Source organism: Pinus tabuliformis, chromosome 9 (assembly GCF_031772625.1).
Source record: "Pinus tabuliformis cultivar Carrire ecotype Pingquan chromosome 9, CPIR1, whole genome shotgun sequence".
Taxonomy (NCBI): Eukaryota; Viridiplantae; Streptophyta; class Pinopsida; order Pinales; family Pinaceae; genus Pinus; species Pinus tabuliformis.
In genome coordinates, this window is record NC_142307.1 from 588,134,694 (window position 1) to 588,151,415 (window position 16,722).

General features: G+C 38.1%; 1 pseudogene; it reads right to left on the reverse strand.

Moving 5' to 3' along the window:
• Positions 1-15,888, reverse strand: part of LOC149149931 (uncharacterized) — a 38,708-nt pseudogene extending 22,820 nt beyond the window's left edge.
• Positions 15,889-16,722: the final 834 nt, after the last annotated feature.

The following is a 16,722-nucleotide window of genomic DNA, read 5'->3' on the forward strand; positions in this document are numbered from 1 at the left end:
CTCTTTTTAGTGCATACAATAAGTAGTCTTATGTTGTAGACCATATATGGAACTGTCAGGAAACAAGTTTACAGGCAAGAAGGAATTGTGGCATGCGAGTAATTTCCAAGAGAGGGAGCTGAAATTTTCCAAATATTTTGCCTAAGAGCAGGGAGTGGATAACTATTTTATGTTGTGTCAATGCAATTGGCATTTCAAACCCATGCTTTAATCTATTCAAAGGTAAAAATCAATTCAAAAACTATATACGAAACTGTGAACCAGGTGCATGCATGGCTACACATCCTTATGCATGGATGACTAAGGAATTTTTTTTAATTGGATTTGTCACTTTGTTGCATCTATTCCAAGTGGTGTCTCACTTGATAACATACACCAATTGATTTTAGATGGTCATGGAAGCCACATTGTTGTGAAAACAATTGAGGAGGAAAACAATTTGGGCATCAACATGTTAACATTCCCTGCTCATACCACTCATAGATTTCAACCCCTTGATGTTAGTGAGTTTAGCCCTTTCAAGAACTATTTAAGGTCAGAGCGAGCTGCATGGATGGAAAAGAATCCAGGGTTCGAGGTGAAAAGGTTTGAGCTAGCATAGCTTGTAAGTAAAGTCTTTAAAAGGGCTCTCACACCATCAAATGTCAAGGTTGGCTTTAGGAGGACTAGAATATGGCCACTGAACTATGATGCTCTTATGCATGATACTGGTTGTAGCCAGGCATTTCATGTAAATGATTAAGAAGAAGGGAATGTCCAAGAAGATGTTGAAATTCAAGAAGAAGTGGATGAACATGAAGATGTAGTTGCAGCTGATAATATAATTTCCCTCTCTCAAGGACACTTATATGGTGATGAAGATAAATAGGTAAGTGAAACACAATACAATCATGAATGAATTGGCAGTAACATGGAGGTTGTTTTACCAACTGAAGCACATGGAACTTCAGTTGCTGATATTCTTAATGACTTTGTTGATCATCAAACTGACAATGATAATGTGGTTGAAAAAAATATATTGTTACTATTTCACTAGGAAGAAACAATGACCAATTGACATTTCCTAGCCAAGTAACCCCACCATCATGGTTGGTAGAAGCCATGATGAATATAAAAAAGCATGATGTCTTAAGAACGAATGAAGAAAGCATGAACATGCCTTCACAACCAACAGAATTGAACAACGAAATTGTTCATTTTTTTATGGACAATAGATCAATGGAAGAAGATAGTGCACATAATGAGGAATCATACAAAGAGAATAATATAGTTCAATCAGTAGTCCCAGATATTGAATGACAAGTGTCAACTAATGGCATGCAGCACACAGGGAATGAGAAGTTACTTAGTTGGTTACTAAAGCTACCAGTGGAGATAGTGTCAATGAAAAAAAAACATGGAACACTGGGTAGTCCTTGTTTCGGCCAAATTTCACAGTTACTCACCTCATAAACTATATAGCCCTATTAGTTGAGTCTAAAAAAAGGAAACCTGACATTGAAGAATTAAAATGGAAAAAGAAGGATTTAGTCAAGGAAAAGAAGGCAGCAAGGATTGCTACAACACAACTTTGAGCAGAGGAAAGGTTTGAAAGAGAGAAAGTAAGGCAACAAAAGGACCATAAAAAACAAATAGAAAGGTAGGAAAAGAAGCAAGAAAGGCTCAAAAAATTCTTCAAAGAGAAAGAGGGATAACAATTGACAATGATGCAAACACAGTTAGTGAAACCAGGATGATGTTAACCACATATTACCAAATTGTAGATAATACACCATTATTCCAAGACCTCATAAACATTCAAGTGCCTTAGTATCAGAATGGGGGTTTACCCACTTGCTATATTCCTACCAGTGCAGGTGTCAATCCTATGTATGCTTATCAAGCAAGGAACTCAAAATTTTTGTGCACTAAAGATTTTGGAGGCGATCTAGCCTAGGGGTGTGATATGTTTTTTGTTGTAACCACATTATGATGTGGATTTTGGATGGATTAACTCTTTTTCTTGTCACGTGAGGATTTTGGCTTATAATCTAGGTCGGTTTGTTCCATATTGTTTGCAACATTGTAATCGAAATCCATTTTAGAAGCAACACTCATAGTCTATTTGAATGGAGAAATTCTAGCTTAGAATGCAAATGGAACTTTTGTTCTGCCATTACATACCAAATAATCCACAACATCACATTTTTCTCCAAGTTGTTAAATAAATGACAAATGAGGGAATAATGTATCATGAAAAAATTACTTTTTATAATTTTAAAACTCCATAAAACAGTGAACAACAACAATAAGTAGTTTTGATCGATGCAAACATGATGACTCCATTTATTTTGGTGGTCATTTTCAACCTCCTAATTTCTCCCTCACTATTACAATTGAAAATGCATTCAATTCCATTTGACAATGTTTATGGGGGATAGCTCTGCTTCCCTTGCAATTGGGTTAATTAAAACATTTTGAGTCCATTGAATAAAAAAAAAAAATAAAAAAATTCTTTAATCAAACAAATTCACAGCCATCATGTTATGACCAGAGAAGAAATTGTGAGGAAAATGCAGTGGATGAAAAGAAAGAATAACACATAATTCAATTCAATTTTGTTGATCTGTCATGACTACATTGGATCAAAAAAATTCAACATTTTTTAATAAAAAAAACTCAAAAATGTCTTTTTATGACCAGAGAAGAAAATCCAATCAAAACATGGTGGATGACAAGAAAGAATACCACACAATCTATTAAAAAACTTGATTTTCCATGAATCCATTGAATCAAATAGATTCAAAACTCTTTAATCAAACAAATTCATAATTGTCTTGTTATGAATAGAGAAAAAAAGGTGGAACAAACATAATGGATGACAAGAAAGAATCCTAGAAGCATCTAGGCATGTCGAAAGTCTCAAATGAAAAATGGAACTCATCCCAACTTCCTCAGTATCCCAAGGTGTTTTTAACTCCACAACTCATGTCAATACTTATTACTCAACTGAAATTTCTATCATCATTCAAAATCAAGACAAACAAGTGGATTAAATATGAGTATCAAGTGTAGATTAAATTGTTGAGCAAACTACAACCTAATTTGAGCTAAACCTTATCTATATAACTTTCTATCTTTTCAGGCATAAGTTAAATGTAAGGAGGTTTAATATCAAGGCCCTTCTCTAAGGATGATTTTTCAAATACAAGCCTTCAACAAGGAGATAGAAACTATGAAGTTTCCAAACAAATGTGAGGCTTTTTCTTTACAAATTTTATGATTATGGCTCAGACCGAATCAAAATGAGATTTATGTAAGTGAAAATTGAGCAAAGGGGCTATACTTCACCCTTTTGTTTGCAAGAAGAAAAAAATACCTTACTTTCATTACTTAAAACAAAAGAGGTTACAAGTAGCATAGATCAGATCGTCAAGAATAGAGAGATCAATGTCCAACTTAAGTCTTCCTTTCAGGGAAGAGTTCACCAAAGAAACATAGATAACAAAAAAAGACATTGTTCATAAAAATTGAAAACAAATTAGACCAAATTATAGTGGAATTTGCAATGTCCAAGGTACCACAGGGAGTGGCTCAAAACTATTGAAAGAACAAGTCATAAATTCTAGAATGGGCAAGAGATATTCAGCTAGGAGGCCTGTAAGTTACCTATGTTGTATCTCCTCTCATTTGTCTCATTGAGTTCTTTCAAATAAATCGCTCTGCACGACACACCAAGATATTGCAGCATGGATCTTCAGAAAGTCTAATACCTCTAGTAGGAAGGTTGGGGCAGAGGTCCTTATAGAGGCATAACTAGCCATATTACAATGTGTATTTATATATGTGTATAAAATAGAAGAAACTGAAAAATATGGCGTAAAATATTACCCTCGCTGAACTATAAGCAATGCAAGATGATAGACGAAGGTGAACCCCAAAATCTTCCTAATGAGATGGAAGTAATCATAGAATGTGCAATGGATTGGGACCTAATTACTACCTTTACGTGGGCGATTTGACAACTTTTGAAAGATCAAATGAACAACCTTGAGAAATGTATAAACCCCCAAAGAAAGTAATGCTTTTATATCTTTATTTTCTTCCCAAGGTGCGGTCAGGGCCATGGAATCTCGACAAAGAAGGTTTTCAAGATCAAAATGACTCATTCTCTTTGGTAATCAAGCTCAAAAGATGAGGATTCCTCAAATTTACAATAACCCAAAAGCGAAAAAACCCCTAAAAAGTTATAGTGAACCTCAAGCATAAAACCCCAGAAAAATTACACTAAACCCCAAGCAAAAATTCAGTGAACCCCAAGAAAAATTACAGTGAACCCTAAGCATAGAAACAGGGAAATATTTACAATGAACCCCGAGAAAAATTTACAGTGAACCCTATGCAAAATTTACAGTGAACCATAAACATAAAAACACCAAATAGCACAAACTTCCCATGGTTTGAATGCGTTTAAAAAAACAGAGTTAGCAACTAGTAGGAATGTAATCCTACTAGACAATCATCAACAAAGCCACCAAGCTACACAAACCATGTTGCATCAATTTTGAAGACCTCAACCCTTCATGAAACCTCATCTGCGAACCCAACCATGCTCACTTGTTGCAAAATCACAAAGGTGTTAAAAATAATTCCAAATAAACCAGTGAAAATGCTAGAAAAATTCACAAGCAACAGAACTTAACCTCGAAAAAACCCACTGGAGTGCGAAAACCCCATGTCCACCGTGTCCATTGTTGAGTTAATGGAAATTTAGGGCTCAGTTGACAACGGGAGATTGTACCAAGCGCTGGTGCACCAAATCCATGGAGCAACGAGGCATAAAAAATGAAGCCCTGAATCACAACATTCAAACCCCTGAATCCCCCACAAACTGCTTCTCTCAGCACACAAACCATTTCTCTCAGCAATGAAACTAGTCGAGTGCAATCACTGAGTGTATGTTGACCAACATCAAAGCATTGATTGAACAACAATGGGGCAGAAGAATTCCCACACACCGACCCCAAGCAAAATAACATAGCCTTCGAAATGCAGTAAACACTAAACCCTAAAAGAGGAGGAAAAACACGAGAAACGAGGCAGGTGTTAATTCCCCAACTACCACGACAAGTGAGATGATATGTTAGACACATGTCGTACAATCCATTCAATATTGATATTATTGTTTTATGTCATGGCAGAAAAAAACACGCAACAATTGATGTCCCTCCGCTAGTTTTTTTTTTTTTTCCTAATGCAACTCTTCTTAGACTCACCTACTCTTTTTTCAAAATTTGAAAAATAATTGAATTAAAAAAAAAAATTACTAAAAAAATGAAAAATTAAAAGTAATAGCATGGCTGATGGGATTTGAGCGCATGTAGCCGGTCACAACGTCAAAGTCTCCCCACTAAAGCAACGAGGAAGCACTATACTTTAATTGGTCCATATGTTTATAAAATGAATAACTAATTAAAACTGTACTTGTGTCACCAAAATGGCTTAGTGTGACATCAATGGGTGAAAGTACACCATAGTTCATTTATGAATCATACTGGTACTAAAGGTATTATTAAAAACATTGGTTGTATTTTTGTATTTTTTTTTAATTTAGAAAGAGAATTTTTATTTATTTATTTATTTTAATGGTGTAATTTTTAAAATTTATAAATGAGATTATAGGAGTCTGTTTTTTACATTCTATGGGTATTTGGAGAAGCCTAAATGCATATATTTTGGAAGTGATAGTAGTAGATGTAAGATACACTTGCTTGAAGATAACAAGCTTTTATATGTAGATTGGGCAGAAAACCAAGAAATTTTCTACAAGGGTTTACTATTTGGAGGATATCTGGAAAAAAACATTAGTAGGTTTTTTTGATGCAGCAGAATGTGGTAGCCAATTTTATGTTGTTTTGAAGCCTGGAGATTTTTATCTCTTGGAAGAATGGTGCCAGAACAAAAATAATAGAGTATAGTTTATAGTTTTTTTGGGGGTTTTATTTTGTGCAAGATGACTTGGAATTGCTTCTATAGAGCAAAGTTTTTAGATTTTTTTGGCGGTTTTATTTTGTGCAAGCTTAATTGGAATTGCTTTTGTGGATATTTTCAGAGATTTCAAGGTGACTATAGATTGGGTAATGAAGACATGAACATTTGGACTACCAATGCTCATAAACTAAATGCATTGGATAAGAACAATGTTAAAAAAATTCAATTTGTCATTTTGTCATATCTATAGGGAACATAATGATAGAGTAGATTCTGTGTAGAAGTATGCAACAGGTCACCCATGAAGATATATTTCTCTACATTTTTCAATGGATCTAGCCATGGTACTGACAACATAAATATTGTTTAGCCACTTTGTGTTTTTTTTTCATGATTTAGCCACAACTATGTAGTTTTCTCTGCAAATTAATTCTTTTGAACATAGTTTTTGTCTAGAAATATTAGATATAAAATAATAAATTCTGATTTGGGTGAGTGATTAGAAGTAGAATGACATATTTTATGTAGAAATTAAAGATGATCGTTTTTTGCAGATAATTTTTGTCTAGAAAGATTGGATAGAAAATATTAAATTCTGATTTGGGTGAGTGACTAGAAGTAGAATGACATATTTTATGTAAAAGCTAAAGATACATGATCAAGATATATAGTTTAGACAGAAAAATGATGCCCACCTATTTAAAAAAAAAGGTGGGAGTAGAGAAAATAAATAAAATATTGATTAGCAAATCTCCCAGAATCCAGCTAGGAGATTTCTGTGACGGTTTAAATGATCCAGGTGGATATTGGTGGCCGCCCGCCAAGTCCACTTAGACCCCCACCATGGTTTCTTTCAGTTTTTCAGTTTCCTAAATTGTAGCACAGTTTACTATTTTTAGCAGTTTTTCGGGTCCTGAACTTCCAGAGCTGTTTTGAGGCCCTAAACGACGGTTTTTGGGAAATATGGGGCAACATGGGTCCATGGATCTATGTTTCCCTTCCCAAAGTTGTAGTTCTCGGATAGATGTTTCTAACAAGATATTGTATGCGTCAAACGGAGATCATATGCCAAAGTTACGACCCCGGGAAGTTGATGTACCAATTAACCCAAACGGGGCCCATAGTTTGGCATTTCACTTTCTAGGGTTAGGTTTTTGGATGTTTAGGGTTTTCCGTTATTTCTCAACAATAAATAGGCCTTTGAGCCTCGTTGTAACACAGTTCAGAGGCATGTAGCCACCACATCTCTTCTCAGAGATAAGCTACCATTGCCCTAGCTGTTTATTTGCATTTTATGTTTGTAAGCATATCTCAGTATTTTACATTAATGAAATGAAGTATTATTTCCGCTGCATCTTTGTGTTTATGGTTATCTCTGTAATTTGTTGTGTTCCTATTTAAATTCGGATCAGTGGTATCAGAGCCAGGTTTTCTTTTTCTCTGTTTTTCTTTGCATGTCCCCAACTAGGTCGGGATATAAGGAATTAGGGCTTGAACTAGTCGAACCTTTGCAAGACCAGCCTTGCAAACCTCGACGCCCTTCCATGGTGGATGAGAAGAGAGATGAGGGGGCAAGAGATCCTATCAAAATATTGGTCGAAGAAGCCCTCGAGTGACAAAGGAAAGCAATGATGGACAACTTTGCCCAGATCCTTCAGCAGCTACCCAGGGGTGACGCATTGACTTCCCACATCTACTCTGGAAACACCACACCATTTAAGGTAAAGTTAATTTTGAAATCCCCATATTCGAGGGTCAGATAGACACAGGTGTTGTCGATAAATGGTTAAATTTGCTAGCGGGTTATTTTTCTGTTCATGATTTTTCCCATCGGGGAAAGATTATTTTCGCTCTTCTCAAAGTAGCCCCTCACGTCAAGGACTAGTGGGAAACCTACTGCGAAAAGAAGGATGAAAATATCGGCCACTGTTTTCAGTTGCACCCACTTGGAATTCGTTTCGGGATGCCATTAAGGAGTAGTACTACCCTGTTGGAAGCTATGAGGATCAATACATAAAGTCGACCACGCTGCAGTAGGGAAGGGACCAAGACATGCCAGAGTTTACCAATATTTTCCATACCCTTCACACAAAGTTGGGTATCAAGGATTCAGAGCAACATTTGATACTCAAATACTACAACTGCCTGCACAAGTACATCCAGGAAGAAATAGAATTCATGAACATCTCCTCGCTTAGCACGACATACTGATATGCCGTTAAGGTCAAGCAAAAGTTTAAATAGAAGAAGCATGACTTTGGATCTGTGAATCCAAAGTAAGGGAAAGGTGCCCCCAAACTGTAGAATAAAGGACAAAACCAAGGCATGGTGACCCAAGACAACCTGTCAAAGTTGTAAGCAAAGAACAGTGCCGAAAAGCTGACAAAGGACATGGGAAAATGGTGTGAGTTCCATAAGAGCTCTACTCACAACACAAGCAAGTATCAGGCCGAGCAGTCACTAGTGGCTGAGCTAAAGGTTTCAGAATCAGATGCATGTCTTGACTCTGAGTCAAAACCGGACAAGGGGAATCACAAAGGGAAGCAGATTATCGATGCAGAGCCCAACGCCACTGTTGCCACCATGAAGATCCAGAAAGAGGAACCTGAAGATCCAGAGGAGGAGAAGCATCTCTTCCACTCCCAGATCTGGGTAAAGGGATCCTCGCTGCAGTTCATTGTCGACAATAGGAGCCAAAAGAACCTCATTTCGGCAGAGGTTGTGAAGCGGCTGGGCTTATTGACCACAGCACATCCACAACCATACACCATCGGGTGGCTTCACCAAGGACGAGATCCTCGCGTGAGCTAGTAGTGTCGCCTTCCATACAACATCAAGCCCTTCACGGACAAGATATTGTGTGACATTGCTCCCCTTGATGTTTGTGATGTATTATTAGGCCAACCATACTTGTGGAAGTGACATGCTGTGTATGAATCAAGGCCTCGTGTTGTTATTATTACTTTGGAAAATAAGTTGTATAGGATACCGGAGGTAGCACCGCCTACCACCATCTCTTTGGTTACTACAAAACAATGCAGTAAGCTCATTTCCAAAATCGAGAAATTTGTTTTCCTAATGATACACCCTCAAGAAAAGAAGAAGACAGTGGCCACAACCTCCAGACCTGGCCCCTCCGCATGACAACTCTAGATGGAAAAGGTCATGGAGGAGTACAAGGACATCTTCACCTCCCCCGCAAGAATTCCTCTACACCGTCAGGTTAAGCACTCCATCAATCTGACCCCAGGTGCATCACTGCCCAATGGACCAATCTATCAACGCTCTGTTTTGGAGAATGATGAAATCAAGAGGTAGATTCAGGAGCTGCTACAGAAAGGTCACATCCATCCAAGTTCATCCCCCTGTGGGAGCCCAATCATGTTGGTACAAAAGAAGGATGGGACTTGGAGACTTTGTATTGACTATCGGGTGCTGAACAAGATCACTATCCGTAATAAGTACCCGATCCCATGGATTGATGACCTCTTGGACCAACTAAAGGGGGCAAAATATTTGAGCAAGATCGATTTGAAGTTAGGATATCACTAGGTACCAATCGAACCCTCCGATGTGTGGAAGACTGCCTTCAAAGCCAAGGAGGGCCTTTTTGAATGGTTGGTTATGCCTTTCGGATTAACAAATGCTCCTGCAACCTTCATGAGGCTAATGGATGACATCTTGCAGCCATTCACCAACTAATTTGTAGTGGTATACTTGGATGACATCCTGATCTTCAGCTAGAGTTGGGAAGAGCACCTCCACCACATCCGACAGGTTCTGCAAACACTGCGGCAACACAAGTTATGTGCCAGTTTTGAGAAATGCACTTTTGGCATGACCTAGGTTTAGTATCTAGGATACATTATTGATGAACAGGGGGTGGATGTGAATCCAACCAAGATCCAAGTCATTCGGGATTGGCCCTCTCCAACCACTCTAACAGAGCTCCACAGCTTTCTAGGCCTTGCCAACTTCTACTGTAGGTTTGTGTTGGGATTTTCTCATATCACTTGGCCCTTGAGTCAAGTCACCAAAGGAGGAGCGAAAGAAAAATTCTTTTGGTCTGAATCTCAACTAAAGGCATTCACAGAGTTGAAAGATCACCTCTGCTCGATACCACTGCTCACCTTGCCAGACTTGCAACAACCATTTGAGGTCGAGACAGATGCCTCTGACTATGCTATTGGGGCAGTCTTTACTCAACACGGGCATCCAGTGGCATATCACAGTGAGACACTTTCAGACACAGTCCGAAAGTATCCCACTTATGACAAAGAAAAGTATTCCATTGTGTAGGCCTGTAGACAATGGAAACATTACATTTTGGGGAAGGAAACGGTCATCCACATAGACCACCGACCCCTCCAGTTCATACAGACCCAAGGGAAATTGCAAAATGACTGCCATCAGAAGTGGTCCACATATCTACAAAAGTTCCATTTGAATATCAAGTGTAAGAAGGACAGGACCAATAATGTTGTAGATTACCTCAGTCGACCACCGATCATGTCATTAACCACCATGCCGAACTCTTGTGGGCACGAGACTGCTGATTAGCCACTTCTCTACAAAAGCAACCCAGAATTCGGCCACACATACCAGACACTCTTGGAGGGTCAACATGTTCTAGATTTTCACCTCTAGGATGCCCTGTTATGCAACCTGGGTCACCTTTGTATTCCTTCAAGCGAGCGTGCCAAGATGATTTGGGAATCACACTATAGTCGAGTTGTTGGGCATTTCGGGGTCGAGAAAATGGTGGCAGTACTGCAAAAGTATTTCTATTGGCCGAATCTTCGACGGGATGTTGGGAAGTACATTAGATCATGCACTTCCTGTGCCATTGCCAAATCGACAGTCAAGGAGCAAGGCCTATATACCCCGCTACCTACCCCTAGTCGACCTTGGGAATCCGTCTGCATGGATTACATGTTAGGCCTTCCCTCCACTAATAAGCATGGAAATTACTGTGTTTTTGTGGTCGTCAATAGGTTCTTGAAGATGGCCATTCTGGCAGCCTGCAAGAAGAATATCACGGCAAAAGCCATTGCTAAACTTTTCTTTCAACGAGTGTGGGTACACTTTGGGATCCCACAATCTATCATCTCAGATTGGGACAACAGGTTCCTTAGTAGATTTTTGTCTAGTCTGTGGTCAATGTTGGACACCAAACTCACTAAGTCCACAGCCCTCCATCCTCAAACTGATGGCCAGACAGAGGTTGTCAACAAGATGATTGTACACATTCTACGCATGTACAACTCAAAGCATCCACGCACATGGGACGAGAGCCTCCCCTATGTTCAGCACAACTACAATTGGGCTCTCCACAGCTTGACTGGCCACAACCCTTTTCAGGTGGGCTTGCGATTCTAGCCACTATGTCCCATTGATGTGGCCATACGATTTGCAACTACTCACATAGGTTCGGCTCATGTCCAGTCTAAAATAGATAAGGAAAATAGCTTCATTGAGCACATCCAACATATTCGCCAGCAATACCATGACATTCTGGAGAAATCAAATGCCAAGTACAAGCAGTGACATGATCAACATTAGGTGCCACACAAGTTTCAGGTGGGTGACAAAGTCTGGTTGCATTTGCAAAAGGAACGCCTTACCTGAGCCTATCGGAAACTCAAACCACTTCGATATGGTCCTTACACCATTACCAAGGCTATGGGAAACAATGCATTTGAGCTCAGCATTCCCCCATTCCTCGGTCTGTACCCAATGTTCAATGTGGACCACCTTTGGCCATACTTTCCACCATTACTAGACACCTCCGACATTGCAGAACAACTCACACCCACAGAGTTAAATCTAGAGTGCATGGAACACACTGCAACTGATCAGATCATGGACACACAGATCAAGCACACTCGCCAACAGAACATTCAATTGTATCGAGTTGTCAAAGCAGGCCAACTCCTTCACCAGGGCAAGTGGCTCACCAGGGACCAAGTTCAGCAGAAGTTTCCACATCTCATGGAGGAACTCAACGCAATGGGGACCATTGCTTCCTAAGGGGAGAGGAATGATCTGGGTGGATATTGGTTGCCACCCACCAAGTCCACTTGGACACCTACCATGGTTTCTTTCAGTTTTTTAGTTTCCTAAATTGTAGCACAGTTTACTATTTTTAGTAGTTTTTTGAGTCCTGAACTTCCGGAGCCGTTTTGAGGCCCTAAACGACGTATTTTGGGAAATTTGGGGGCAACATGGGTCCATGGAATGATGTCGCCCTTCCCAAAGTTGTAGTTCTCAGATAGATCTTTCTAACAAGATATTGTATGTGTCAAATGGATATCGTATGCCAAAGTTACAACCCCGGGAAGTCGATGTACCAATTTACCCAAATGGGGCCCACAGTTTGGCGTTTCATCTTCTAGGGTTAGGTTTTTGGATGTTTAGGGTTTTCCATTATTTCTCAACAATAAATAGGCCTTTGAGCCTCATTGTAACACAATTTAGAGGCATGTAGCCACCACATCTCTTCTTAGAGATAAGCTACCATCGCCCTAGCTATTTATTTCCATTTTCTATTTGTAAGCATATCTCAATATTTTACATTAATGAAATGAAGTATTATTTCTGCTGCATCTTTGTGTTTATGGTTGTCTCTGTAATTTGTTGTGTTCCTGTTTAAATCCGGATCATTAAACGATATTCATATGTGGAACATGGAATCCATGTTCCAATAATTTATTTTTGATGTTTCTATGTTGTAGAATCCATTTGAACCATAGTATCCATTTAGGAATTTCAGAAGCTCTTGAAATATGAGTGTGGAATTTTAATGTTCTGATGAAGAATATCTACATGAATTTTTTTAATATATGCTTGAAATTATGTTTTTGGGTTTGTTGATTTACTTGGGACCTGCTTTTAATAGAATTTTGTGTATTTGAATTACCTTTTGACTCCTCCTGGTTTTTAAAATTTTCAATGGCAGATTGACTGTGTATTTTTTTTTAAATCAATGAATATCCTCTTTAAAACTCATTTTAAAAAATTCTCTTTATTTACTAGTTGTTCATACATTTAAATGGATTAAAAAATAATAAACTTTTAAAATTAATATTTTTATGTTAATTAAATTGGTTTGAATTTATGATATGTTTTAAAAGTTTTTTGAGTATATTTTTTTTAGTCAAAAAGGTTTAAAATCTTGTAAAGATTTATTGGAATCATAATATTGATTTGTGAACTCTTTCAAATCAAAATGTACTAAAGTTGTTAAGATGCTAAATTTATATAAGCAAAAATAAATTTTAAATAATAAATAATCAAAATTTCACCAAAATAAATAAATTGTTTACCCAGATTCCAACCAAAAAAATCCAATACATTTAATAAAAAATATTTTAAAATATAAAATTGAGAAAACTTATTATAATAAAATATTTTATAATATTAAATCTATTTTTATATAATTTTAAAATTACATTTCAATAAAACAAAATGTACATTCAAATTTTAAAATAACCATTAAAAAAATTAAAATCAAATATATCCTCCTCACAACCATTACGCCAAAACATATATAGATATAGAACAATTCTATTTCCATGATATATTAAAACAGGAGTACTCAAACTTTAAAAATCATTTGCAAAATTACAAATGGTCCAACTTAGACATCTTATGAACCCATGAACCTGTAAAAATTTCAGCAGATATCATTAAAAAAAAAACAAAACAATTTCGCATTTCATTAGAGTTTCTTTCAAAGATCTATAGCAGTTGTTTCTGGCTCTCAGTATTTTCTCTCTCTTATGTTTCAAAAAATATGTAAAAATCTCCACTATGCTCAGCGGTTTTGCCAAAGCAATGATTAAAATTTTCCTATAAAACCAAGATTATGCAGTGTAAACTTATTTAGCATAACCCAGACTATGCCATTGTAAACCTCTCTGGCAGAGCAAAAAATAAATGGTATTCACAATAAAAGAACTAGTAATATGTTGTACGTGCCATTACCTATAAATGTAAACCTGCAAACGCACAAGACAGAAGATATAATAAATGAAAATGTCTGATCTCTAGAGGAAGTAATTATGCAAAGTTGCTGAGAAGAAACAAACTCAACAAATCTAAATAAAGAAAAATTTCGATGAAAATATATTGCAGTGCGTATGTAGATATATATTCTGACCTCAATAGTTAAACTTAAAGAAAACCTCAGCGGCTTCTGGGCATCTTGAGTATAGAGAAACTACCATTCCCTCCATCCAGATAAATCTTCATCTCCAGGCATTCACGAAGGTCATCGAGACTAATGTATCACTGTTTGGCTGCCGTGGGTGAGATGAAATATTTAGCAGCATGAGAGGAATTGTGTATCCACAGGTAGGGGGCATCTTGAGTACAGAGAAACTACCATTCCCTCCATCCAGATAAATATTCATCTCCAGGCATTCACGAAGGTCATCAGGACTAATGTATTGCTGTTTGGCTACCGTGGGTGAGATGAAATATTTAGCAGCATGAGAGGAATTGTGTATCCACAGGTAGGGCTCGTAACTACCATCACAAAAGAAGTTGCTCTCCCCCTTGGTAGAATAGCTATTGTATATCTTGCTGCGCCTCAGCGTCTTCGTGCAACTGTTGCAGTGAGCGCAATGCCTGAGAAGTCCCCAGCACCTCAAAAGTAGTGCTACCACCACGCTGAGGATTTGAGACCTCGGCATCACGTTCACCATGATCACCACCGAAACCACTAGACCACATTTCGTTGCACCCTCCAAAGAGCAGGACGGGCATCCTTTTGTTGCACCCTCTAGGCTGTCATAGTTATAGAGATTAAAATTTTGAGAGCAGGCTTTTAAATTGAAACTCAAAATTCAAATTCAAATTAACATGCCAATTAAATGCGTACATTGTATATCCTGTATTGTATATGCCTGCGTTCCTACACACTGGTGGTAGCGGTAGCGATCAAGGCGGAGGTGGAGGTGGCTTGAAATTCTTATGGCTGTTGTGTCGTAGAAATCTTACATATGTCCATGTATGTATCCGAGAGAATGACTAGGGTTGTTCCATCAAGCATGTATCCGAGAGAATGACTAGGGTTGTCCCATCAAGCTCTTAGAGTGCATTAAATATTGTCTCTTATAAGGCATTCAATACCCAATAGCATTGGATTTATTGTTTGCCATATTTTACTGCCTCCTGAAGAATTCCAGCTTGGCACAGCCCCTGAATGAGAACAGAGTAGCTATATGAATTGGGCAGGCACCCCAAGGCTTGCATTATCATGAAGACCTTGAGCGCGTCCTTGGGCTTGCCATCCTTGGCATAGGCTTCCACGAGGGCAGTCTGTGCAATGACATCTGGCATCCTAGACTTCACCTTCATCTATCCAAAGAGCTTCATGGCCTCGTGGGTTAGCCCGTCCTTGGAGTGAGCGTTGAACATCTCGACGGCCTGTTGAACAAGGTTGTCCTCTCTCATCTTGTGGAAGACCTCCTGGAGGTCTGTGGGGTCGTCGGGCTCCTAAATCACAGGGTTCTCGTTGAAGGGGTCGAACAAGGGTTTGTGTTTTCTAGGGTCCACGGGGCCCTTGGGTTTCTCGGCTTGCTTCTTCTTCTCCTATTCGTCGTCTAAGTCGTCCTCTGAGGCGTTGTCTGAATTGGATTGGATGATGAGATTTCGTTGTTGGGGTGCCCTTTCGAAGGGCAATTTTGTGGAGTATACCATTCTGTATGGAGCGATATAAGGTCTCGAGGATTGCAGGGATTTGGTATTTGAAACGAAGTTATGGATATCAGAAGATCTGACTATGAACGGTGGAGGAGAAATTGAGAATTTTGATAGAATCAAAGAATTTAAATGAGGATGGTATGAGAATAAACGCTTACTGATTCCAGTGGCTGTTGATAAATGATAGACGAAAGGGTTTTGGAACAACATCTTGCTTGTTGATGTACCCGTGATGTGTCCTGGGTGGTTGGGACAGTGCAATAATGCCCTCCCCACCCGGCCTCGATTCACCTACATGCTGGATGCTTCGCATCATAGGTTGTCTATGCTAGGTTGACATCAGAGTGATGCAACGAAGGTTGACATCAAAGTGATGCAACGATTGTAAGAATTTTAATTGTACAGATTTATACAAATATTGTATACCTATTATGTAATATGTTGATTCTTCAACAGGGATTCTTCCCCGTAAAAAAACATCTTGCTCGTTGTTATGGCCAACTGCAATCGTTGTTATGGCCAACTACAACAGAGAGCCGAAGAGTAAAGATTGTAGCTGTCACTAAAAGTGTTTGTTGTGATTCGCTAATATTAATTATACCTAAACAAATTGAAAAGTTGAATTTATTTTATTGCACACTAACATTAACAAATTGAAAAGTTGAATTTATTTTATTGCACACTAACATTAACATTAATGTGTAGTGTTTGTTGTGATTCGCTAATATTAATTATACCTAAATAAATTGAAAAGTTGAATTTATTTTATTGAACACTAACATTAACATTAATATGGGGTGGAAAATATTTGTGTGTTTGTTAAGGATCAAGTTTAAATTAACAGTAAGTTAATTTTTTAATTATTTTAAACGAATTAAATAATATAATTTCCTAGTCTGGTGCAAGTATGAACAATAAGTATCATTTAGTGAAGCTGGAAAAGATCACTAGACCCAAAATCTTGGGTGGCTGGGGTATTCTTAACTTAAAGTTCTTTGGATGGGCTCTTATTTTGAAATCACTTTGGAGGGGTATCAATAGTCG